This window comes from Oryctolagus cuniculus, chromosome 6 (assembly GCF_051225735.1).
Source record: "Oryctolagus cuniculus isolate XC-2025 breed Fujian yellow rabbit chromosome 6, ASM5122573v1, whole genome shotgun sequence".
NCBI lineage: Eukaryota > Metazoa > Chordata > Mammalia > Lagomorpha > Leporidae > Oryctolagus > Oryctolagus cuniculus.
This window is the reverse complement of record NC_142872.1, coordinates 158278256-158301437: the sequence shown is the minus strand read 5'-3', so window position 1 is coordinate 158301437 and position 23182 is coordinate 158278256. Positions and strand designations below refer to the sequence as shown.

Sequence of the window (23182 nt, the reverse complement as noted above, 5' to 3'; positions counted from 1 at the left end):
ACAGTCAAGAGTCTGACCTGTCTTCCTACCTGTATCACGCGGGGCAGACAGCAGAATCAGTTTTTCTCCCCTGTAAAATGGGAATAGCAAAGCCTTCCAGGCTAGCTAGGACATGAACAGAGCCTAACGCTTTTTTATTATTCATTCTTCCCTCTTTCTTGTCTGTGATTATTTACTTTCTATAAAAAGACCTGTTTCTGCCCAAGATGGTGGTTAGAGTTATAGGATAGGAGTATTCATTTTTCACTCATTCAACAAAAATTTACTATGTCCCTACCATGTGCCGGATGCTGTTCTGGGTGCTAGGGAAGGAGCAGAGCTGGGTCTGTTGACTTTTGTATTTCTTACTGCATGCAGCCTGTGGCTCACTGGTGATTGGCACTGTCCTAGGTGTAAGGGATAAAGACTGGGTTGGTTTGTTGAAATTTGGGGGCGGGGGAGGAGAGGAAGAAAGAGGGGAGAGGGAGAGAGAGAGAATCTTCTACCCTCTGGTTCATGCCCCAAATGGCTGCAGAGGCCTGGAACTCCATCTGGGCCTCCCATGTGGGTGGCAGTGGTCCAGGTACTTACACTGTCGTGGGAACCAAATCAGAAGTGGAGCAACCAGAGCTCGAACCTGTGCTCCCATTTGGGATGCTGGTGTCCAAGCAGCAGCTGAATCCCCTGCTCCACAGTGCTGACCAAGCTCGGGTTTACTCATTCGTCTATTTCACGCCCCCTTCCATGGACTGCACCTGTGCGGGGTGACCTGATCTGAATGGAGGAGAGATTTATTCTCTGTGAGGTTCAGGCCAGGTTTGTGGTCATCTTAATGGGATTCATAAAACCTCCTTCATTTAGGTTTCAGGGATATGGTTTGTTTTGCAAGGTCTTTGCATCCTCTATTAAAAATAACACCCACAACCACACACTTGGCTAAGCAAATTAATAACATAAACAAGACTGAAAATATTTAACCTCCTAAGAAGAACAAACTGCTTCTCAAGGAGCCTGGCAGGACCATTTGCGTGCAAACACTTAATGGGCTGTTTTTAAATGATCCTTATCTACTTATGGAAACACGCCTGGCCAGGCCCCTCCTTGCAGCTCTTTGTCAGCTGTTGGAGCCACTGCACAGGAGCTGGAAACTCATCAAGTTGCACTTAATTGAAAGATGCTTGCTAGTTCAGACTCCTGGTGTTTTTCATGGACTTGTACGCCAGTTAGTTCAATGGATTGTCTTGGAGTAAGCGTGATGCTACAGAAAAAAGAAACTGACCAAATGTGACCTGCACATAGTAGGTGATCAACGAACAGGTGTGGAAGGGAGGAAAGTAGTTCCATGTCTTTCCTCTGAACTATGCCTGGATTCCCTTTAGGGCTGTTCTGCAGTAGGTGCTGATAAACATTTAACAACGGGCTCTGAGCAGGGAAAGGCAGAGCCCTGTTTTGTAGTGTTTGCCCATTTCTCTGGTGTAAACGCTCCCACCCTGGTCCACTTCAAGCTACTGCCATGTGGTGATTGGGCACAGACTTGAGCAGAGAGCTGCACCATGAGGCAGCATTTCTAACAGGCAGATAAAGGGACATGAATAATTGCAGGTACATAGAGAAGAGGGAAATGCAGAACATTGAAGAAATGATGTTTTGAGCATTTATCACCTTTATTTTTCAGATAATTTATTTAATTGTAAGCTTATATAATTACCTTAAATAACAGTGGTGTTTAATTACCAGCTTTGCAGAATTCCTACGACTTTAACAGTGGTTGCTTTGCATGCCTCCATGACTCCAGCATGTCACTGGGTTTTGCCCATTTAATGTGGCTCTACTCTGAGCTCACTGTGGTCTGGGAGGACCCTAAACTCAGAGAGCTCCCTAAGATGCAAGGGACAGTGATCGGACGTGTCCTGTCCCTCTGCAGAGCACCCCTTCCCAGCCCTCTGCCCCCCATTTTGTAGAATTTTCACCTTTGCATTGTGTGTTGAGAGCAATATATGTACTCATCCTTTCCACTGGGGTCTGTGCAATCAAAATTTTGAACCCCAGATGCCAGCTGAAGCCCCCTGATCTCTGGGACCCAAGTGGAATTAGTCCCAAGGCACAGCACCGCGGTGGGGTCAGCTTCCCTCTGCCAGTGTTTCCATTGGCCCCCTGTCTTCTGGCGGTGGCAACTGCACAGGAACCCTATGGAGCACCACTGCACCCTCTCTGATGCAGGTGGCGCCCCAGACCTGGCGCACAGCTCCTTCCCCACAGTGACCCTAGAGTTTCCTGCACACAGGGGCTTGTGCGTGGAGCAGATCTGACAGCAGTTGAAGGTCCTACAGCCGAATGCTTTGTTGCTGCTGTACTAAGTTTCTGAGTGGCTGGGCCTTTTTTTTTCCTCTTGCAAGCCTCCCATCGTCTCTTTCTCAGGGCTCCTGTCCTGAAACTCTTCTGAAAAGGCAAGACTCATGACGAATCTTGAAAGCAGTTTATCATACAGGGAAATGTGACACTCTCTGCTTTCTTTGCATATCCTCAGATCTGTTTGTGTTTACTGATAACTGTAGACCCAGGGTTCAAAGTCTCTCCTGTTTCCTGATGAGTTGACCAAAATCTGGCTTCCAGGTGTGGGGATTCATGCCAGGAAGCAGCAGGGGAGGGAAAGCAAAGAGGGAGAAAAAGGAGGCAATTGAACAAAGACCCAGCCACCACAGGAGGCAGCCTTTTCTGGCCCCACAGCAGGACTCTGCAGTTGGAGCTACACCTACCTCCCAGCTGTCCCCACCAGAGGTGGCCAGGGACTCCCACCTCATTCCCACTCTCCCCTCACTGGACGCCCTCCATGCTCTCTGCCCCTGACCACAGATGGAGCAGCTACAGGAGCCCATGGGCTGCTTCCCACAGAGAAGCAGAGCACCAACAGGCAGAAACCCAGGAACAGGGAATGATCTGGGTGGAGCCAGGGAGGTCCCTGGCTCCCATCATTCATTAGACAGCTACTCCAGGAGCACCCAATGCTCCAGCCACAGTTCCCAGGTGCCCGGAATACAGCCGTGACCCAGTAGACTCTCCAGCCCTCACCTCTGGCATGGGGTATATCCCCAGCCTGGCAGATTTGTAGAGAAGACTTAACAAGATAATGACTTTTTGGCCACATGTGACTGTCATTGGTGCTCTCCCAGGTAGCACTTTCATCTGAACAAGGGCTCTATCAAGGAAGCAATGCCCCCCAGATGCATTGCCTTGCAAGTGGTGCCAGTTGCATGTGTGTGGGAAGTGGGGAGGTGGAGAGGGTGGAGCGGAAGAGAGGATGCTAAGGATGAAGAAACATCAGCATTGCCCCTCACCCCCATAAGCCATCACCTTTTTCTTGTTGCATTTGTTGGACATCTGCGTAAGATTTATCTGAGGACAGGATTCTGTTCCTAAAAGAAAAGAAAGAAGGCAAGAGAGAGAAGAAGCAAGGAAGGAAGGAAGAGAAGCAGGAAGGGAGAGGGAGCGAGACTGGCCTGGTTCTTTTAAAACTGACTTCAGTTTGGGGAGACAAGTTTACCCACTTGCTTTGAGGAGCACACCCATTGCTTGCCCTGTGGTCTGCATCTTTGTAGTAGAACTAAAGCTTTAGTGAAATTACCTAGTTATTCCTGAGGAAAGTGTAGCTCAGGGAAGTGAGGGACTCATCCTAAGCTGCTCAGGTGGCTGGGCAGGGCCAGTCCTGGACACCTGGGATCCCTTCTCAGCCCTCCCCTCCCTGCCCTGCTGTATCTTAAGAGTCGAGACAAGTAGACGCACGCACGAGGCATTAGCTGTGTACATTTGTTCTGAGTCATTCTGTATATTTTCCTTCTGTGTTTTTTTCTTGTCCTCATTTCAAGGAGAAATTTTAGTGAGTTGCTGCACTCATGACATATTTCCAGGCAGTCCCATAACCCAGTCTGTGGAAGCATTGCCTACTCAGTGCCCGTTAGAGCCCTGGAAGGTCAAGGGGACCCTGGTAAATGGATCTGGGGTCTTCACTCCTGTGACCAGGATGGGAAAGCAGAGCCTGCAATGCCCTATGAGGGCATGGCCAGCCTCCAAGGTGGCCCGCTCAGAGAGCTCTCCCTCTCCACATCCTTGAGTCTGAGGTCTGTGAACAAGGGAGGGACAGACAAGGGCGAGTTCTGCCACCTGCTCAGAGCAGGAGGGGGCAGTGCGCACTTCACAGGAGCTCAGTGTGACTGGTGGTGCTTTGGGTCTTTGGGCTTGGATCCTGCATGTTCTCAGCCGCTGCTCTCAGGCTGAAGAAGCTAAATCCAATCCTCCAACTTGGGGGCAATGAAAGGGGACACGAAGGACAGAGCCCTTCTTCCCTGGGAGGGGCTGTGGCAGAAGGCATGGGAAGCTGTGGAAGGAGGGTGATTCCTTGTCCTTTGCAGCAGAGTGCACTGTGCCACTGGTAGGACCATCAACATTCAGGTGACAAAGCTGGAAGCGACAGTCACTGTCTGGCAGCGGAACTGAGTTTCCAAGATGATGGCAGTGGCAGGAGGTGTGGGCTGGGTCTAGGATGCAATTGAACTAAGACAAAGGTGAAGCCTAGACTGAGGTCTCGGAAGAAGTCAGTTACACATCGGCTGATCAGTGATCCATGGTTCCATCATAATAAATATGAGGGGGACAGAAAGGAGTCTGGGTTTCAGTTCTCCACAGCTTCACTAGGAAAAGTCTGCGGGTGCCCCGGAATCCACTGCACTCACAGGCAGTCTGCACGTGCCCGTGCTGTGACCAGAAGGAGCATACCTCCTGGGCCGGTACACCAGCAAGTTCCAGTTCTTCTTCCAGGACTTGTCTGCATGCACAGTTGGAAGGTCTTTCACCTTACAAGGCTCAGACAAGCCTGTGTAGGGGTTGAAGGACGGCTTTCTCAGTGTAGCTAGAGAGTAGGATATGTCCCAGAGAGAATGCTCAGGATGCCAAAGACCCTGGAAAGTCTGTCAGGTCAGGCCAAGTTGAAAGATCACGATGCATAAAGACAGAAGAACTGATGAGCTGCCTTCCAGTGCCTGAGCAACACTTTATTGGAAGAAAGATGGAATTTCTGCATGTCTCCAGAGGGCATGAAAGTACAGTTGGGTGAGATTATGGGGAAGTGGGTAACTGCTCCTTTAAGGTAAGGACTTGACGAGGTTTTGGTGTTTGCAACCCATAATGAGAGCCTTTTATCTGAAGCTGTAGGGATTGCAAGAATCATGTAAACCCCTGGAGCTGGGAAGGGAGTGTGTGTTCTCTCTCTGGTGATTCTGACATGGTCAAGGTCAGCTGGCTACAGATGTCCTCAAGGCACAGAGGACACCCACCTGTGTGCAGCACTGCAATATATGGTCAAGGAGGTGAGACATGATGCCAGAGTAACCTGGGTGGATTTGAATGGCAGCCCTACCACTTATTAGCCAAGTGGCTTGGAAAATATATGAAACTTTGTTAAAAGATAAACTCACTTGAGAAGTTAAACTTAGGACTCTCATGCAGAAACAGAACAAAGCATGTTAACGATTTTCTTGAACTCATCGGGCAATGAGAGAGCCAGGCAAAGGTTCTCAAGAACTCTGTGGGTTGTCTGAAAAGCAGACACTTGAATGGATCAGGACTGTTGAGATGGATGGGTAAACAAATAGAGGTACCCTTAGTTCTCTCACAAAAAGAGAAACAAAGACAATTGAACTATTACTAGGCTAAGCTCTCCCATCTAAAGATAGGAGTTAAGTTTACACTGTTACCAGTTACTCACCGTTTTAAGAGTTGCAAAATAGCTCAAAGACAATGAAAGATGAGATTCATGTGCCCTGGAAGGCTGTGACCTACCAGTGCATAGTTTTCTACTGAGGTGCAGTCTCCTTATGCTATTCATCGTCTCATTTACCCATCATGACAATGGCAGTAATTTTGTGCCAATTGATTATGGGAGGATTTAAAAAACATTGCATGCCTTACACTTTGATTGATTCTGGGAACATGGCAAGTTTTCGGTGAGGGACCCACTGGCTTGATGGATGGATGGATGGATGGCAGACATTTACGGTGGGAGTCACAGGCAGCTCTGCACATGGCAGTGTGGGGCCCAGAGGCAGACATGATGCTCTCGGCTGTGGGAGACCATGACAGCGGCTTCTATGCAGGGCTCTCCTAACATCAGAAGTCATAGAGTGATTGTGTGCTGACCCCTTCTCATGGGCAATCCCATTTAATTTTCAGTCACCCCATGAAGTAGGTACAGTCTTCCCATTTTCTAGATGAGAATGCTGTGGTAGACAGTCTTGGAGGTGGCCCCATACTTTCTCCTCTGAAACACAAGATAACCTCTTCTTTCTCCATTGCTTGGAAGAAGCAAGCTGTGATGCATCCCTGTAGTCAGAGGAAATGGACTCTGACAATAACCTGGGGAATTTGGAAGCAGGTTCCCCTCCAGTTGAGCATCTGATGAGAACCCAGTCCTGGCCAACACCTTGATGGAAACCTTAGGCAGAAGGCCTACAACTGTTGACCCACAGTGAGATGCTAACTGTCTGTCATTTTCAGCAGGTACATTTATGGTCATAATTGCATGGTATGACTGTCAAGTAACTTACCAGTGCCCCTCCCTAAAAAGCGCTGGGGCAGTGATTCAAACCCCATTGTTTCTGAGTACAGAGACCAGCCCTGCCAATGGCTGGGACTCATCGTAGGCTCGTGGGCTTTGCCGAATGCTGACCAGCTGGAGATAGGATTCACGTCGGCAGTCAGACTCCAGAGCCTGCAGTGTCAGCTGGTGACCTACCCCATGCAAAAAGTGATATCTCAACCCTGCCTACACCTGACTATCAAGTAGGCAAGTTGAAAATCTATCCCAGGCTGGCGCTGCAGCTCACTAGGCTAATCCTCCACCTGCGGTGCCAGCACCCCGGGTTCTAGTCCCGGTCAGGGCACTGGATTCTGTCCCAGTTGCCCCTCTTCCAGGCCAGCTCTCTGCTGTGGCCCGGGAGTGCAGTGGAGGATGGCCCAAGTGCTTGGGCCCTGCACCCGCATGGGAGACCAGGAGAAGCACCTGGCTCCTGGCTTCAGATCAGTGCGGTGCGCCAGCCGCAGTGGCCATTGGAGGGTGAACCAACGGTAAAGGAAGACCTTTCTCTCTGTCTGTCTCTCTCTCACTCACTGTCCACTCTGCCTGTCAAAAAAGAAAAAAAAAAAAAAAAAGAAAACCTATCCCAGCATTGCTCCCACCTAGAGCAGGTTCATTGAATGATACATAGGTAGAGGGAAGCCATGGATAGATTTTGTGCTTTGTAAGATCTGCATTTTAATTTGCGGCTAACTCTGTAATCCACTGTTCCAGGACATGGTAGTGATCAGGAAATCCAAGTCATTATTACATCCCGGAGTAGTATCCTTGTTAAAAGATGCATTCCTGGAAAAGGTACAATCCTGACTGTCATTCACGTTTAGGACATAATATGTATTTATTGTTATACATACATTGCTTGCTTACATGAGACAAAAAATAAATTGCTAAATAGCTCCAAGACAGTGAACAGGGCTAGAACCTAATAGTCCAGACCAGACGCAATCCTCCCCCGGAGCACAGTTTGTATACACCCAGTTCTTCTTGCTAAGGAAGGCATTGCCCCATTCAGTCTGTGCTGGGCTGGCACCAACCATCCTCCCCAGGTGTTCTGGCAAAAGCTCTGAACAAGAAAAAGGAAAAGCACGGAGGTTAGAGAATGAGGAGGGCACGTTGTAGAGAGGCCAGGGACGCCAGGATGGATGAGACAGGAAGAGGCCAATGGGTATGAGCCCGGCTGCCTGTTATCCTCAGGGAAGACAGGGCCTGATAAAGTTCCTCCCAGCGTGTCTAGCAGCTGGACACCCACACATGTCTCATCTGTCCTACCATGCAGGTAACGATCCCTGAGAAAAGACCTAGCTGCTTTCCCACTGCCATTCCCAGGCAATCGAACCCTTAAGGCCTCTTCTGAGCTGCACACAGGCAGTCTTGTCTGCCTCCTCTCCAATAGCCTGAATCCTGGAGTGCTCCTTCATGCAGAGTCTGATGCAAACAAGGCTGTGCAATTCTAAAATTGCAGCTGAGGGTCGGCAACCACCAAGAGGTCAAGACGGTGCTGTTGACCCAGCAGAGTAGCATGCGCCATGTCCGTGTTAGCGGTGAGCACACTCCAGTGAAATGGGAGGTTTCCTATAAGGCCATATGTGTCTTGAGGGCAGAAGGGATTCTTGGGTCATCTTCTTCCGTGACACAGGGCACAGTAGAGAGTAATTGCTCCGTAAACTTATATTGAATAAAGGGCTGAATGAGTGTGTATTAAATGTAGGAGCATTTAGAGATGAACGAGGAGCCCAGGATGAGAAGGAAAATGCTGAGACAATCAGCCATGATGGCCCTTGTCTGTAGAAGAACAGCTGGGTAAGCAAGCCCTCTCTTCCATGCTAATGCTGGCATCATGCAAACTCAATCTCAATCTCTCTCTCTTTCTCCTCTCTCGCTCTCGCTCTCTCTCCCTCTTCCAATCTGTCTCATTTTGGAAACTTGAAGCCACTAAATGTTTCCATTCTAATGAGATTTTCAAAATAATAAAGAGTTTAAAAACTAGAAGAATCCATGCTGGGAGAAATCAGCATGGGACTCAGAACTTACTTTGTGTCCAGGTGCTTGGCTCTCAAAAGAATAGCAAGGCCATTTGTAAGAAGATGCTAATGGGATGAGAAAATGTAAGATGTTCACGCATTTCCAGTTTGGGTAGGAGAGGACCAGTTTTTATATCTGAATGAGAAAAGTCTCCAAGGCCTGGTAAGAAAAGTGAGGAATATGCCAATCACACATTGGCATTCTCCGCACTGTCTTCAGCCTGCAGGCAGTTGGAAATGTGGAATCTGATGTGGCTGCTGTGTAGGTGAGGAAGGTAAATGCCTACTCGGAGTAAGTTCGGAGCAGCTGGACAGACTGACTCCCTTTTCTTCCAGAACCTCTGATTCATCTGGAAGTCCCCTGAGAAATGCCTTGTCCATTAAGGCAAGACTTCCTTCCCTGTTAGAATGCTAACCCCAGGTGTCCTTTAAAGTAGCAAGAACAATAGCAAAAAAAAAATGAGAGTAGCCAATGCTGGTAAATCAGGATGAAAATGGGATCCCCTTCTATCCCTGGGGACAGTACATAAAAGTAGTCTGCAGGAAGGCATCAAGAATCCATACAGATGTTCCAAGTCCAGATACTCCCGAGATACAGTAAAAGGAGTTGGTCTTAGATAAAGAAAAACTACATACACAAAAATGTTTGCCCTAGCATTATTTTAATAATACAGAATTGGAAACAGCCTAAACCCAAGTATCTGGGGATAAGAGGTGCTTATGTATATTTCAGAGCACTGATGTCATAGACTGCTACTCTTACATTAAACATGCCGCTTTGAATATTTTATAGCTAAGTAGAAGGAAATTTACACTTTAATAAGAGAAAATGCAAAATACAACATTTTAACAATGCAAATTTGTTAAAAATGTGTATGACTGTGGCTTTGGGCTGAAAAGGGGACAGTGGAAGATGAAAATAGTTGATTTATTAGGTTTGGAATTCAATATTATGATTCTCTGATTTTGGCTTCCATGAGTTGCTTTAAAATGTCTTTTGTGGATTGAGGCTTTAAAATTCAGAGGGTTGGAAATGAGCAGGATGGCGGTGTCTGACTGTAGACAGGCAGTCAGAAGTTGGAACAGGAATGGGCCTTTGGCCTTGCAGCTAAGACAGCCATTGGGACATCTGCGTCCCACGCTGGAATATGCAGCTCCGGCTGCCAGTTCCAGTTTTCCTGCTCATGCAGACGTCGGGAGGTAGCAGCGATGGCTGAAATAGTTGGTTCCCTGAACCCACCTGAGAAACTCGAGCCGAGCTGCCAGCTTCCAGCTTCAGATTAGCCCAGTCTCCACCATGTTGGTCATTTGAGCAATGAATCTATTGGAGTGCTTGCTCACTGTTCCCCTCCCTGCCTCCCTCCCTGCCTCCTTCCCTCCCTCCCTCCCTCTCTCTCTCTCTCTCTCTCTCTGTCTCTGTCTCTCTCTCTCTCTCTCTCCCTGTCAAATAAAAAACATATAAGTAAAAGCATGTTTTGAAGGGTGCTGCAGTCTGCACTCAATGTGGTAATCAGAAGGAAAGGCTATTAGGGCAGAACCAGAAGGTTGGGTGACCATGGAGACTGAGGGCAGTGGGGGTGGAGGGACAGGGAAGGCCTGGAGCAGGCACAGTGGACCAGACTTGGGCTGGGGAGAAATGCTGGCGTCTGCTGTGAGCCTGTTACAGATGTGCCTTCTCCTTCTGGAAGCCGTGCCGGGCAGAGGCCGCCTGCAGCCTGTTACTCATCCCCTGTGCTACCTTCTCACCTCCTACCCTCACATACAAAGGCCTGCTTCTCCCGGGCCCAGGGAACAGCCGCTGAGGCACCTCTGCACAAGGAGAAGTGGCCTCCCTCCTTGTGACCTCCATGCTCACCACTGCTCTAGATGCTTCTGCTCTGGTCTTCCTGGAAGAAGGTGCTGCACCGGCCACCACCGGCCACCACCAGCCACAGCTGTGTTATTGCTGTTGCGCTCACATGTTACTGTGGACCCCCTGCCATAGATCTGCTGGGGACGCTGCTTCCTTCTCTACCACAGTCTTGCAAAGTTAGCAGGGCCATTACCAGTTTCAGAATAAGGAATCTAAGGCAAAGAGAAATGAAACAACACAGAAACCTGAGGAGAAGGAGCTGGGATCAAAGGCGTGTCTGATTCTGAAGTGGATGCTCTTTCTGCCAGTGCACACCACCTTTGGGTTAGTGCCTTGTAGACAGTCGGTGCTTTGACAATGCTCATAGCAGGTGCTCTGCTAGAGTTTGTTCCCTGACATTCTCTAGAGGTTTGGCATCAGTATTGTGGCAAAGTGCATATCCGTGGAAGGGCGAATTCAGACCTCAGCAAATATACCCATAGTGCAAAGCAAAGAATATTTTGTTTACAAAGGTGTCTGGACTTTGGTTTTTAATAATACCTTTGTTTTTTCACCTTGCTGTGTTGTATGGACGTTGGCTAGTAAACACTTGCTCGCTCTCCTCGGATTGCTCAGGGCTTACTTTCTTCTCTTGCTTGGGGGTGAGTTCCAAACACCCCCGCCCCCAGTTCTCTGATGTCCAGTGTAAAAAGTCAAGAAAGATGCTCCCCAGTGGAGATGAAGTTCAAGTACTCTTGTGTCTTGTCTGACCTTCTGTGATCAGCTTTCCTGAACAGGCCCCCGGGGTGTGTTGTGCCATCATTGTGTACAATGGACACAGCCCTATCTCCATGGCTGCAGGTTGACAAGGAAAATGGGTGGGCTGTGTACCCCAGGCCGTGGTGCAGGAAGGGTCTGAAAGTTACCAGTGTTTGCTGAGGCTCCCTCCTCACTTGCCTTGGGGCAGCCGTGCTCACGCTGGCCTTTCGTTAGTCTCTTTGTTTGGAGAAGGAGACTGAGGTCTCCAGAGACAAGATGAGGGGCTAAGTGCAGGTGGCTGGAAACTTGACCCAGTATTTGCTCCCAGATCTGTCTGATGTCCCAGACCCTTTGCTCGGTAAGATGCTAAGGTGCCCAAGTGCCGAGTGGCTCTGTGCACGTGTGGTGTGGAGGGTGAGGAGGTGGCAGTGGAGGAGGAGAGGGCGCCAGGGGATGAGCACAGCAGTGTCCAGTGGAGCCCAGGGGTCAGATGGGCAGAGGGTGGAAAGGGGTAGAATGAGACTGGGGAAAGATAGGCCTGGGCCCTCATTAGGCCTGGACGCAAGAGCCAGGAGGCAGCAGGAACCAGTCAGGAGCCTACTACGTGGGTGATGGGGAGAAGCGGCTATGGCTGGACTAGGGCCTTTGTCTTGGAGCCAGAGAGAGGTAGACCAGATGTACAATATTACTGCTATTCCACAGCAAGAAGAGATGTAACCTGTTAGTGGGCTTCATGGGTAGGGAACATCCAGGCTGCCGTCCGTACAAGCCTGCAAAATCATTTGGTCTGGCCCTGTCAAGGCAACCACAGGTAGGACTCGAAATTCAATACATCTATAGCAGGATAATTTTTAAGCTGATAATTCTGTATGGCCCTTGAGAGATGTTGTAAATATCTGAATGGCCTTTGTCATCAGAAAGGTTCCTGTCCCCTGGAGGGCAGGGAGCACACAGCTATGATGTGGGAATGGGGACAAGAAAAAAAGAGAAGAGCTGAGACCAAGTGCAACAGGTGTCCTGCCCGTGTTGGAGACATGGGGTCTGCCTGTAGCCCGCCAGGGACCCGCCAGGAATGCCTGCTTGAACCTGACCTTGTCTAAGGGGTTTTTCCTGGAAGACTTGGTCAGGAGGAAGCTTTACTACCTGCGATTTAGAAATTGATTTAGAAACCGATTCTGAGATGCCTATCTTTTCCCCCTTTGATGTTTCTGAAATGAGAATGCAGAGTACAGTCAACAGCTGTCATGGTGTAATTGGCAGTTTCTCTTTCTCAGTGATTTATACAATTATGGTATGTCTTACAACAGAGCATCTGAGAGGCAGTGAAATACATTGACAGTGTCTCCTGCTAGAGTTCCCCAAAGATGGTATGTGTCTGAAGTCCAAATGTCTTGTCAAAATGACAGTGGCTTCCAGTTATTATTGAGAATCTACAAACTCCCCAGGCCCTGTTGTATGTAATAATAAAAAAGTAGTCCTATTAGAAGTAGTAATTGCTAACATCTATCCAGGACTGGCCTAAGCATTTTGCTATCCCTGTTTAATAAATGGAGAAATCAAAACCTGTTTGCCCCTCCCGACAGCTATGTGACATTAAATAATCATCCCCATAAAAAACACAAGAGACTGGAGGATTAGAGCAGTTAGGTTATTTATCCAGTGTCACACAGCAGTACCTAGTGCAGCCAAAATGTAAACTCACTCCCTGACGCCCGCGTGTGTGCGCCCAGTGATAAGTGATCTGTAAGGCATCAGCCTTTGTCAGCACTCTGCAGGCGGGGACCTGCCAGGACAGGTTTTCCATCATCTCATGGAATCCTCTTTCAATGCAGGTGCCTAGGTCCTGCTCTATTCACGAGCAATCTGATACCCAGTGGCCAGGCTGAACTGGAGACCCTCATGGGCCCAGCCCCAGGGCCCGCTCCTGCCCTCACAGGAGCTCCCTGTGGTGATTGGTCATGACTTGGAGATGTTTCCTGCAGGAGTCCCCATTCAGCGCCAGCCACAGCAGTGGCACCAGGGGGCTCAGCCCAGGCTGCTGATTCATGGGAAGACAGGGCCCTCAGGAAGAACCGTGGGCTCACGTATCATCAAACAGGCACTAGTGAACAGTTCCAGAGACAGATTCCCGAAACAGGCTGGCTGTCTCTCCATCCTGTTCGTCCCATCGTTTTCATTGTTCTGCTGTCTGTTTCCGCAGAGGTGTTCTGAAGACGACGTCCTTTTGAGTTTCAGTAGTTTTCTGTGTGCTTTGAGACACGTAACATCTTCAGTTTGGTACTCACTGAATTCAGTTGCTCTTGACTTCTCGGTTGAGATGTAGAGCTGGCAAACATTTTCTAACAGAGCTGGATAGCAGATAGCCTGAGCTCTGTGGGCCGGTGTCTGTGTGGCAGGGACTCAATTCTGCTGCTGCTGCCTCTCAGGAGCACCAGAGGCAGCGTGCAAGCAAATGGGGTGCCCGTGAGATAATGCAAACTCAGTTACAGCAGCACACAGCGGACTGGGCTTGGCCTGGGTGCAGTGTTTGCTAACTCCTGGCTTGGATGCTCCTTACATACAGGAATATGATACACAGGTATAGATGTTATAGGTATAGATGTATGGGTTTATCTGTAGTTGTATTTCCAGATATGATTTTCTTTCCCCTTTTTAAGATCAATGGAAATTTTTGAAGATAATGGTTTCTTTGCTACCTGCTCTTGAGTCAGTGTCCCGAGTAGTCAGTGAGCGTAAGACAAGAAGGAAAAAGGAAAGGAATTAGTGATTGATCGGTGCCCGCTGCTTGCCAGAATCCCAGGCGTCTTTATGTACTGACTCATCCAAGTGACTCTCTAGTGCACCTGACTGCCCCGTAAGGTAGCTTTAAGAGTGCCTTTCATTCTGTGATTCATATGAACCAGGGAAAATCTCCTTAATTAAAGGGAATTGTTGAAAATGGGGATAAGATAAAAATACCTTAAGAGAACTTTATCTCCAAAATGTAATTTAAATAGAACAATTGTATCTCATAGCTAACAAATTTTAGGTTATGATTGTAACTGTCCTCTACTTTTTAAAATGAACAAAGAATGAATGCAGTGTTCATTTTGATTTTTTTTTATTTTTTGATTTTTATTCTTATTTTTTGATTTTTATTCTTATTTACTTGAAAGGAAGAGAGATAGGGAGAGAAACAGAACTAAATCTCTCATCCCCAGGTCCCATCCCCAGCTGAGAACTCCATCCTGGTCTCCCATGTGGGTGGCAGAGGCCCAACTGCCCGAGTAATTACCTGTTTCCTCCCAACGTGCACATTAGCCAAAAGCTGGAATTAGGAGCAGGAATGGGCACTGTGGCACAGCAGGCAAGTTGCCACTTGAATTGCCTGCGCCCCGTATCTGAGTGCTAGTTCAGATACTGGATGCTTTGCTTCTAATCTAGCTTCTTGCAAATGCATCCAGAGAGGCAGCAGACAATGGGTCACGTGCCTGGGCCCCTGCCACTCACGTAGGAGACCTACATGAATTCCAGGCTCCTAACTTTGGCCTGGCCCAGCCATAGAAGTGGCAGGTATTTGAGGGGGAGTGAACCAGCAGAAGGACGATATTTCTCTTCCCCCCCCTCCTTCTCTCCCCTCTCTCTCCCTCTGCCTCCCCCTCTCACTCTTCCTCTCTCCCTCTCTCCCTCCCTTTCCCACCCTTCCCTCCATCCCTCACTGTTTGTGCATGTGTGTCAAAGACAGAGAGAGAGAGGAGAGAGACTCTGCCTTTCTAACTAAGTAAATGGAAATCTGAAAAAAGGAAACACTTGCTCAGAAAGCAGAGCCAGGACTTGCACGCAGGCACTCCAGCATGGCATGCAGGCATCTCAAGTGGATACCAAATGCTTACCCCAACATTAAGGGGTATATTTTCTAAAGAAAAATTATCCAACACAGGATGACGTAACATTTTATTTTTCCAGGATTGTCAAGGGAGTATTGTGTGAGTTTTTAACCCTTTCCAGCCCAGCCAGGAGTCACTTAATGACAAGATTCTGAGAACCAGTCACTAGGCAGCTGCATTGTGTGAGAATTCTTGAAGGCTCTTCCACAAAGTGGCTATGACTCCCCTGGTGATACAGCCTTAGGGGAGCATCTTTGCACACGTGGTCCATCATTGACCAAAATGTTACATGGTGCATGACTGTAGCAATTGATTTGTCTTCTGTTTTCTTGCAAGATTGTTACTTGTTAATGAAATTGCAATCCATCCTCATTTCCATCAACTTTATGAAATCCTGCATTTTTTTTTTTGTGAGCTTTGCCTTTTACTTTGCAAATGGTTCACGTTGTACTGTTGGATGCCATACCAATGGTGAGGCAGAGACAGACCTGCCAGGCCATGACAAGAATGGGGTAGCAGGTGCTCTCAAGGATACTTGCATGGAGATCTGATTAGGGGGTAGTGCTTTGGTTATGAAGATTTTTACTGCCTTGTGCAGTGGCTCCAGTGTAAAACACAGGATAAAGAACCGTAAGACAACAAAAGTCCTTGATTTGTCATTCTTCTTCTATGGCTAAGTAACTGAAGTTCAGATGTGTAAACCTTCCCAACGTCATCTGGTTGCTAAATCATGAATCAGATCCAGATTACCTATTACTGTAAAACAAACTGTCTGAGGCCTTAGCATTTCAGTACAACAAACATCTCACACTTTGTGGGTCAGGAGTCCTGATGAGGCTTCCCTGGGCCCTCCGCTCCAGGTCTGTCTCAGAGGCTACAATGACAGCGTCAGCCTGGACTGGGGTCTCGTCAGAAGGCCTGAATGGGAAACTGCTCTCTTCCAGCCTTTCTATGGTGGTTGTTGGAAGAATTCAGCTCCATGAGGATGTTTGGACTGAAGGTCTCAGTTCCTCGGGGATGACCACAGTTCTGTCCAACATGGACTTCTCTAAGATGGCCACTGAAAGCCAGCAAGAGAGCCAGCACTGTGGCATGGTGGTAAAGTTGCTGCTTGTGACACTGACACCCCGTGTGAGCGCCAGTTCATGTCCCAGCTGTTCCACTTCCGATCCAGCTCCATGCTAATGGCCTGGGAAAAGCACCAGAGGATGACTCAAGTGTTTGGGTCCCTGCCATCCACATGAGAGGCCTGGGAGAAGTTCCAGGCTCCTGGCTTTATCCTGGCCTAGCTCCAGCTGTTGGGGACATCTGGATAGTGAACCAGCAGATGGAAGATACCTTCCTCCTTCCCTCCCTGCCTCCTTCCCTCCCCCTCTCCCTCCCCCTTTCTATAACTCTTTCAAATAAATACGTAGATCTTTAAAAACAAAACTCACAAGAGACAGTCCACTGGGAAGATGGAAGTCAATCTTGTAATCCAGACCTAGAAGGAAGTGACAGCTCATCATATTCACAATATTCTGTTGTCTAGGAAGAAGTCACAGAACTGAGCCACCTTGGAGCACAGCAGATTACTCAAGGGTGGGAACAGAGGGAAGCAAGGATCACGGAGGGTCATCTAAGGGTCTTTGTGCTACCAGTAGCCTCTGAAATCCTTCTTCTCCTTTGTGACCCTGGGTTATGGAAGGGACCCGGTCAGTACTTGCACTTTGAAGTAGATGATTGAAAATATAAGCTCACATCACTGTGTGACACCTGGCAGCCTGGCATGAGACTTTTGGATGTTTAATAAAAACGCTTTATTCAGAGAGCAGTCCCTGAGGGCAGGCGGACCTCTCACTCCCTAGCATTGCTGAGACTCAGGAGGTGTGCTGTGAATGGCGCACTGAATACCACTGTGGGAAGACTGGCCTTAGCATCCCAGGATCTATCAGAGACATGATTGGTGCTGGAGGAAAAAGAGAAAACATGCGGGGATGGACCGTTTCTCTCTTCCTGATTGGGACAGGTTCCCACTGTGCCTGCTCACCCAAGATGGTCTAGGGATTCTGACAATCTGGAAATGTGTGGCTAACGGCTCCCACCTCTAGTCCACAGGGAGAAAGGGGTGTGGCCTGCCAGAATTTGGCTAGCATAGCCTTTATCTGCAGGTGTTAAGTGAGAACAAGGCTACTGGAGAGGGTGCTGGCACCTGTGCTCATGGGGTTGTTGTGTATTCTAGCTGATGACGTTGCTAGTCTGGAGGAAGACAGGGGTGTGAGCAGCCGGTTGGTATGGAAAAGGCTGATAACCCTGTCCCAGGCAGAGGCCTCTGCTTTCCAAAGGTGTGGTGTGTAGGGTCGGACAGATCCGGGAATGCTGACAAGAAGGAGCTCCTCTGAAATAGCTAAGTGGTGTAGATGGGACAGTGTGTGATGGAATAGTGCTAGGGCTTTTCCTATTTCCTGCTGATATCCTCATTCTAGATAAGGAATTCCATATCTGAGGAAATGGAGAAACATGCCATCAACCATAAAGGACACAGTCATGGGCTTGACCCATCCAAGCTGCAATCTATCCCTGCACTAGCTAACGTGCATCAAGCTTTGGTGCTTTGCCAAGCACAGGGCTACAGAGTGCAGGAGCACCGTCTCCTTGAATGTTACCACACTCTTGAATTAGGAGCTGTGGTCATTCCCATTTGCAGGTGAGGAACAGGAAGTGGCAGAGCCAACATCTCAATTTTAACTCTGTTCATCTTTGAAAGCCTTTCTGGGCCCTCCCACCAGCATTGCTGGCAGAAAGCCCAAACAAGTCAGAGCCTGAATGCTCTTTGAGGCATCCACTTCTGTCTTCCCATTTTACAGATGTGGACACTGAGACCTGGAGAGGGAAAAGAACTTCTCCAAGTTCGTACGGTGAATGAACAGCAGAGCTGGAAATAGAACTGAGATATGTAGCTGCTGCAGCTAATTCCTTGTCCAGGTTGTATGATCCTAAGAGGAAAATCTAGCATCCCTGCTTCGTTAGGCCAGCCTGTAGCAGAACACGATGCATGGGCCGCAAGCAGGGTGTGATGTATACTGGCTGCTGTTGAATTCTCGAGGACTACAGTGGTAAGTGCGTGTCATGGACCGGATGAATTATATGAGATGAGAACAGGATCCTATGTGAACACACCAGAAGATTTTCCCAGCATTCTTTGGGGGAACAAGAGAGGCTGCACTGTTAGCTCTTAGTGGACAAGAACTTTCTCACCCCCACTCCTAGCATAAAGTAACTGATTGGTAAGTAGGTCATAGAGTGAATGAATGAATGCAGGAGACAGTAGAGGATGTGAAAGTTGAGCTGAGTCTTAAACGGGACAAGGATGAGTTGGCTCAGTGAGAAGAAGAAAGCCATATGAAGGGGTGGGAACAGACCTTGAAGGACTTGCAGGTTCGGACTAAGCTGTAAGGGTGGTGTGGCCCATGAGAGAAAGAATAAAGAAATTTGCCTAGAAAGGAAGTCTGATGTATTTTCAAGCCATGTCATTAGGGCTGCCTATGTTGATAACTGTTGTATCTCCTTAATGGGTTGGCCCTTTTATTAACGTATGTTGTTTTCATTTGTCACTCATGCTAGTTTTTGTCTTAAAGTCTGTCTGTCTATCTATCTATTTATTTATTAACATCTTGTGTTACTGCAGCTACCTTAGCTTTATTTTGGTTACTGTTGGCATGGGATTGCATTTCTGTCTTTTTACCACTAACTTATTTGTGTCTTTGAATCTAAAATGAGTCCAGTTGCCTAATTTGATAAATTTATGTTGGGTATATGTATTGGGATATTGCATCGTGCCCCATCAAAATGTCCAAGTATTACATGTTAATCAAAATTTTGAAAATAAATCATTAAGTAACATGAGTCTCATGCAGACAGCACACTAGTATAGTTAGATCGTGCCTTTTATCATTCTTCATTGGCATGGTTTGATTTGGAGGAACTGGCTTACCTTCTGAAGAGCTGAGACTTTACCCTGAAATGAATGAGCAGCCACAGCCCTTTGTAAACAGAGAATTGGCATAATCAGATGTCTCTGGGTTTTTTTTTTTGTTGTTGTTGTTGTTTTTTTTTTTGACATGCAGAGTGGAGAGTGAGAGAGAGAGACAGAGAGAAAGGTCTTCCTTTACCATTGGTTCACCCTCCAATGGCCGCTGTGGCCAGTGCGCTGCGGCCGGCGCATCGCGCTTATCCGAAGCCAGGAGCCAGGTGCCTCTCCTGGTCTCCCATGCGGGTGCAGGGCCCAAGGACTTGGGCCATCCTCCACTGCACTCCCGGGCCACAGCAGAGAGCTGGACTGGAAGAGGGGCAACCGGGACAGAATCCAGTGCCCCGACTGGGACTAGAACCCGGTGTGCCAGTGCCACAGGCAGAGGATTAGCCTATTGAGCCATGGTGCCAGCCAGATGTCTCTGGTTTAAAAAAAAAAAAGATCATGCTGGGATGTGTGTGGAGGGTGGAGTGGACGTGGGAGAGGAAGGGCAATGGACGTGGGAGAGGAAGGGCGATGGACATAGGAGAGGAAGGGCGATAGGCGTGGGAGGGGAAGGGTGAAGGCATCCTTTCCCAAAACGCTCTCCTGTGTCTTTTTCTCTAGACCCTGCTCTCACCAGCTCATGGGGTGAAGGAGCACTGAAGGCATCCACAGGGACCTGCCCACGCCTGCCACTGCTTCCCCAGCTGTGCGGCACCTGCCGCCTCTGAAATATAGCCTTGCTGTGCTGGGTGTTTATCTGTTTGCCCCCTGTGCACTTCTAGGCATGAGTTTGGCAACTCTTTAAAGGTGGTGTTAAGAGATGCAGCACTTGCAATGACTTCAGAATTGCTCCTTGTACGTTCTCCATGACCTTTGATGGCATGGTGTGTAACTGTCGTACACCTCGCAGACAAATAAGCACATGTCGTATTCAGGGGAGAGAAAATGGGTAAATAGTAATCGGGGAAAAGTGGGAGTCAGCTCCCAAAGCGGGAATTGAACACTACAGTTTATCTAAATTCCCTGAGTACCTCTGGCCTGTGGTCTTTCACCTCCTTCCCTGATACTGGTAAATTCCTCAGGAACAGACTGGTTCAGAGCTGCACAAACCAGAAACAAAGGCTGAGTCTTTAGTTGACCAAAGGCAGCAGGGAGTGGCTTGACGGAGGTGCTGGGAGCTGGGCTGGGCAGCCAGGGTCCTCGCCGCCTTGTACAAGGAGGTATTGGTGGTCAGCAGTGAATCATTCCAACTTCTGTGGTGCAGATTGTCTTTCTGTGAGATGGAGGAGCAAGAATAGGTCTGTTTAAAGTTCCAGCTAGTTGAATTTTGGTAAGTGCTTGGCATGGGTCAAGTCAGGCTAAGGAATCATTGGAAAAATGGTCTTAGCTCTGGTTGTGTCCTGGTGCCTAGGCTCCAAGGGGTCAGAAAATTCTTGATGCTCCTTTGCACCTGTGACAGGCATGGCCAGTCAGCAATGGCCTGCTCTTAACTTGTCAGCAATCTGAATCTTTTCAACACAGAAGTCTAGCCAGCTTCAACCCACCCATCTTCATGGGTTTGCAAGATAACAGTGATTCACCAACCTAGAGAGGACCCAAGCTTCCCTTTTGGGAGCTAGCTCAAGGCTATAGGAAATCTGTGGCACACAGTGTAGGGTCGTAATGCATTTTGGCATTTTGAGGTTGCTCACTGCCCGTTTGGGTTGAGAACCAGGGGTGGCTGAGGATCAGGACAGGTGGGGCCACCTGTGGTGCCAGCAACACCTGCTCCCTGGGGTGATTCCACCCTGCCCTCCCCTGGGAGGAGAACGTTTCTATGACTTTCTGTCAACCAGCAGACAGACGAGGATTGTCAGAAGGGCAGTGTGGTGGGTCAGCCACTTCCTTCCTCCCATGGTCTGGGACCTTTCATAACCTGGGGATGTTCCCAAGGCTGCCCAGGAGCAGCTGCAATGAGCAGGAGCCAGCCGGCGCCTCGGGACCTCTCTGAGGAGGAGGGGAGGGGTTGTGCCCACAGCTGCACTGGGAGCCGTCAGCCTGCCCTCTGCCTGGTCTCACCACAGCCTGTGCTCTGCAGTCTCCTTGGAGACCCTGTTACCAGCTGTCAGCACAGGGGCTGCTCACTCACTCCCTTTGTGGCCCAACTGCATGAACCCCATCGGTAGGGCCCCCAGCCCTCATCTCTCGTTTTCGTGGGCCCAGCTTTGCAGCCTGTGATGGGGGTGGCAGGCGTGGGTGAGCAAGGAACTCAGAGGATTTCCTGGCACCACTGCCTTTCTTTTTTTTTTTTTTTAAATTTTATTTATTTATTTGAGAGGTAGAGTTACAGACAGTGAGAGGTGGAGACAGAGAGAAAGGTCTTCCTTCCATTGGTTCACTCCCCAGATGGCCGCAACAGCCAAAGCTGCACCGATCCGAAGCCAGGAGCCAGGTGCCTCCTCTGTCATGCGGGTGCAGGGGCCCAAGCACTTGGGCCATCCTCTACTGCTTTCCCAGGCCACAGCAGAGAGCTGGACTGGCAGAGGGGCAGCCAGGACTAGAACCGGCGCCCATATGGGATGCTGGTGCTGCAGGCAGAGGATTAACCTACTGTGCCACGGAGCCAGCCTGGGCACCATTGCCTTTCATCCCTCACAGCTGCTTCTGCAGGAACTACTTCTTCCTGCCTCCCCTGTCACCTCTCAGGTATGGGATGCAGTGGGCCTGGGCAGGTTGCTTGGTTCTTGTCTCAAACCCCCCTGTATCTTACAGTTCAGGACCAGGGGTAGCTACTAAGTGGCCTTCCTAGTGTCTGTTTCCAGCCAACCCGCAAAGTGGGCTTGGGAAGAGGGATGGTGGCAGCTGCATGTGGGAGATGACAGCTGAGCAAAAGGCTAGCCTGAGGCCCTGGACCCTGGATGGCATCATTTGCAAAGATGGCTGGGATGCTGCAGACAGCTGGGCTGCTATTGGCTGCCCTCCTGACCACACATCGTCACTCATGCCTGCAGGACACAGGGAGAAGTGAGGGGCAAGAGGCAGAAGGAGGCAGAGGAGAGAAGAAGGTGGGGCCAGGGAGAAGAAGGAGACAATTGAGGCTGTAGAGAGGAAGTCACAGGGAGAAAAGTGTGGAGGGGCAGGGGAGACCACACACAACCACACGTCAGGGTTCCGTGACATGGCAGCGACACTGACAATTCAGTCTCACTCTGAAATCAAGTGTATATTTAAATAGAAATGTGCAAGAGACCAAAGGATATTTCCTTGATGATTTGAGCTGTATGCGTTAATGATTTCTGCCCAATCTCGGGAATGCCCGTCCCCAGGCTGCTGCAGAGGAGTGAGTCTGCAGCAGGAAATTAGGTGTTTGCTGCCCCCTGCTGGCGAAAGCTCAGTTCTGCATACACCCTGCAGAAGGGCGCTCCATTGAAATCACTTTGATGCCTGGGGACAGCTGAACTGTCCGCTGCCCTGGCTCTCAGCCTGTTGCAGGGGAAGGAGACTTGGTCTTAGCCTTGACCTCTCCTTAAGCTTTTGACTTCTATTTCGGTAAACCTGATATTTCCCCCTAATCTCAACCTCAGCAAGTCCACATAGCTGCCTAGGCAGCCGCATCAGCCCATCATACATCCTCCTGGATCCCCGACCTGAGGACGCTCCTGTGCTCCCCGTGCTCAGCCTGTCATGAGGCACAAACCTGCCTGGGCCACCAGGAGGCGTCTCACCCCGTGGCCTTCATAGTTTGTCCACATCAGTCTTCATCCTCTCTCAGCAGGCATGATACCAGCCTCCTGACCACTGACCCATCTACCTGTGCACATGGACTTGGACGTGGGTGGGGTATGCAGATCAAGTTTGTTTTTAAAGATTATCTGTAGCTTCTTTATTTGGCCTATGAAATGCTTCCCATCTTACTGATCTGCCTGTCCATGCCCACCTCCTATCCATTGCCTTTAATTCCAACAGCAGGACAATTGTTAATTTCTTCCATTGCTTTTACCAGTTCTCCAAACATTTGCTGCTTCTTGCTACAGCCATTCTCTGAGCAAGCCCCTGGGGTAGAGAGAAGAGCAAGATGCAGCCTCTGCTCTTCAGGACAGGCTGGTAGACCAAGCACCCAAATGC

At 49.0% G+C, this 23182-nt stretch overlaps 1 protein-coding gene across 1 annotated transcript in view; it reads left to right on the top strand.

Moving 5' to 3' along the window:
* KCNQ3 (potassium voltage-gated channel subfamily Q member 3) overlaps window positions 1–23182 on the top strand; it is a 341725-nt gene that overhangs the window by 252667 nt on the left and 65876 nt on the right. The window lies entirely within an intron of this gene.